Source organism: Podarcis erhardii (genome assembly GCF_964252035.2).
Source record: "Podarcis erhardii genome assembly, chromosome: 2".
Lineage (NCBI taxonomy): Eukaryota > Metazoa > Chordata > Lepidosauria > Squamata > Lacertidae > Podarcis > Podarcis erhardii.
In genome coordinates, this window is record NC_138498.1 from 48230319 (window position 1) to 48233474 (window position 3156).

At 43.4% G+C, this 3156-nt stretch overlaps 1 long non-coding RNA gene across 3 annotated transcripts in view; it reads right to left on the reverse strand.

Annotated features, from left to right (window-relative positions):
• LOC309333418 overlaps positions 1-2920 on the reverse strand; it is a 4355-nt gene extending 1435 nt beyond the window's left edge. Inside the window, exons 1-2 of one of the 3 annotated variants that reach the window (XR_014152507.1) lie at positions 2574-2920; positions 660-777 (exon numbers count right to left, since the gene is read on the reverse strand). This is a non-coding gene — a long non-coding RNA (uncharacterized lncRNA). Of the gene's footprint in view, positions 1-659; positions 778-1093; positions 1549-2209; positions 2386-2573 lie in introns of those variants that run through there. The other 2 variants (XR_014152508.1, XR_014152509.1) reach the window with 2 other exon arrangements.
• Between the last annotated feature and the right edge of the window lie 236 nt (positions 2921-3156).

Genomic DNA, 3156 nt, shown 5'->3' on the forward strand with positions numbered 1-3156 from the left:
TAGGCTGACTACAGTACAGTTCATATTCTTTGTCTTTACCAGCTAACATTTAAACTCCCTGAGGTTGTGAACAATTCATTGGTTCAAGAGAGTATCTGATGAGCAGCTTGATCCTATAAAGCAGCTTTGGCAGCCGTAGGGCAAGCAGTGGTTTGCAGCTAAAATAGCATGCTCTTCTTGGAAGAAAAGGCAGAGAACGGCAGCATTTTTTATACAAAAAATACAGCTCCAGGACTTTAAATACTTCATAGGAGGCTCTGTCTCAGGATGTAACCACCCATGCCCCTACTTATCTTGCTTTACATCCTTCAGATAGACAAATACTTATTCATCGCCTTTGTATAAGTATTGGGGATGAAAACATTCACCAGTAGTAACTGTTGTACTGGCAGTGGGCCTAGGTCAGATGGCTCCACTCTTCATTCCAACACTGAGACCTCTAAGTCCAAGCCTAAGAGGTTCTGTGCAGCTACATCAGTGAATCAGCGTAGAGAATCTGACTGTCATTGACTTCAAGTACAGTTTTTATGCAGTGAGTGAAATGCATGCAACATGATCCAGCTAAGGATGCATGGAATTTGACTTCATCATGGATATGCCTATCTGGAGCTGCATGCATGCCTGCTAATCAACGAGCAAGCCAGGCTATACTCACATACCTTTGACCAATTCAAAACAAGTAGAATAAGAAGTTGATTTTCCACCAACCAAGCTAGGCAACCTTCTCCAAATACCAATCTATTATAGGGTAATCCACATAAGTCAAACTTTACTGGGCTGTAAAGAAGAAAGGAAGTATGAAAATCAAAGAGGTCATTGAAGAGACAGATCTAGACAGCCTAAAAAAACCTCAGAGCTACATCATACATGACCAAGTTTTGACACAAACAACACTTCTGTGTATAAAACAGTAATGACCTAAGCATATGTTGGCACATTGGCTGACCACACAATTGTATGTTGTGTTGTATGGGCATTCATGTTCATGCCATTTGGAAGGCTCATAATTCTGAATCATGTCTCCCGCTGCTCAATTTAAACCCCTTACGCTGTGTGATGCCTGGATTGGGTAAAATATTACATGGACATTAACCTTCTCGGAGTCTTCTCAGAGCATCTTTTGATAAGTATGGGAGTCAAACACCTTCAGGTCTATGAAGGCGATGTACAAGGGGGCGTCTCTGCTCTTGGCATTTCTCCTGCAGCTGGCACAGTGAGAAAATCATGTCAACTTTTAACCTCTGAGCCCCAAAGCTGCATTGTGACTTAGGATAGATCCTGTCAGCAAGTGACTGTGATCTGTTGAGAGCTGCATGACCCAAGGCTTTCCCCACAGTACTCAGCAGGGAGGTTTCACAGTAGTTGTTACAGTCGTGACCGTCACTTTTGTTCTTGTAGAGGGTGACAATGCTCGAGTTACCCATGTCTTGTGGGACAGTTTCTGTTTTCCAACACTGCAAGAGAAGGCTGAGGAGGAGTTGAGGCCAACTTTCAGCAGTTCTGTTGAAATTCCATCCTATCCTTGGGCTTTCCCACATGCCTGAGAATTGATGGGACATCCAGCCCTTCCAAGACAGGCAGAGTCTGGATGCTGTCAGTTGCTGTGTTGAAGACCATGTTTTACTGTGAGTACAGTTCTTGGTAGTATTCTGCTCATCGCTTCATCTGCTTGCTGCAGTCTGTGATGGTTTCTCCAGACAAGGTTTTCAGTGGTGTAGTTTTCCTGACTCTTGGTCCAAAAACTTTCTTCATGCCTTCATCCATTTTGTGAGTATTGCCAGCGTCAGCAGCAAGTTGAATGCTCTGACACAGCTTTAGCCAGTATCCATCAGTACATTGTCTGGCAATCCACTGGGCATTGCTCCTTGCCTTTGTCAATGCAGAAAGCATCTTCTTGCAGGGTGCATGCTTGTGGTTCACAAGAGCCTCATGCTTTGCAGTGATAACAGGATTCATATTCTTTGAATTGAATTTATTATGCTCCCAAACCAGACTCGCATACTGTACTAAACAATTAAGAAACACAATGAAATTAAATTTAAATAAACAATCAATATAACAATAAACAATACAATTATGGCAGCAGTTAAAATATGGTTTAAGTCTTAATCTCTACAATATTATCTATAATTTGCTTCTAAGGCCTTAGTCTTTACAATAGCACAGCTTGTTCCCTAAGTTTTATGGCAACCGTGCAAAATTTGGCCACCTTTAACATGATCTCTGGATCCTTGTCCTCTATCAGAGATTTTCAGCATTGAGGCTCGGGCCCACTTGGAATTTTCTGTATAACAGGGGTGATAAAAACCGAGCATATATCCCTGTAAAAATGGCATCGTAGCGGGACGTGAGAGACGGTTTCCACTTCTATCGCACCACAGGGGCAAACTCTGTTTACCCGCGTATCTGACCTGCAACAAGGCAGATGGCAGTATGTTGAATCTAGCGAGGGTAAACAACTGTCTATATTACGGCTTCATATTCTTAATGCCTCCCTCAAACCAGTTGGTGATCTGCTGCTCTCTTTTGTCAAAATAGCTGTGTTGTAGGTTGCCTCTTTCATGTGGTTCTACCTTACTTTGTTGCTGCCTCTAGGGCAGTTCAGTAATGCTTGTTCAACAGAATCAGGGAAGCATTCACAAAGGTCAGGTATGACTGTTCTGGAAGTGTTGATTCGAGGCCACACTTTCTGCTGTGTGCTATAGGCCCTCTTTGGCTGGAGAAGGATCTTGCTTGCTACCAGGGAGTGATCCGTGTCATAGTCAGCACTGTGACAGCTCTGTGTGACATGAACACAACTCAGTGCCAATCACCTGGTGATAATCAAGTCCAGCTGGTGCCAGTGGCCTGACCTTGGGTGTCTCTAGAACACTTGTCATTTTGCCTTGGTGGAGAAGAATGTGTTTGTGATGCAGGGACTGTGATACAAGCACAACTGAAGCAGCCTTTGTGCAGTCTCATTCATGCTGCCAGTACCAAAGTATCCTATGTGGTTGTTCCATGTGTGGTTATCATCTCCAACTCTGGCACTGAAATCTCCCAGCAGGAACAGGTTTCTCAGGCTGGGACCCTTCTGACAGACTGGTCTAGTTTCTCATAGAACTGTAAATCAGAGTACATAGTCAGAGCGTAAATGTTCAAGATGTTAACCAGACT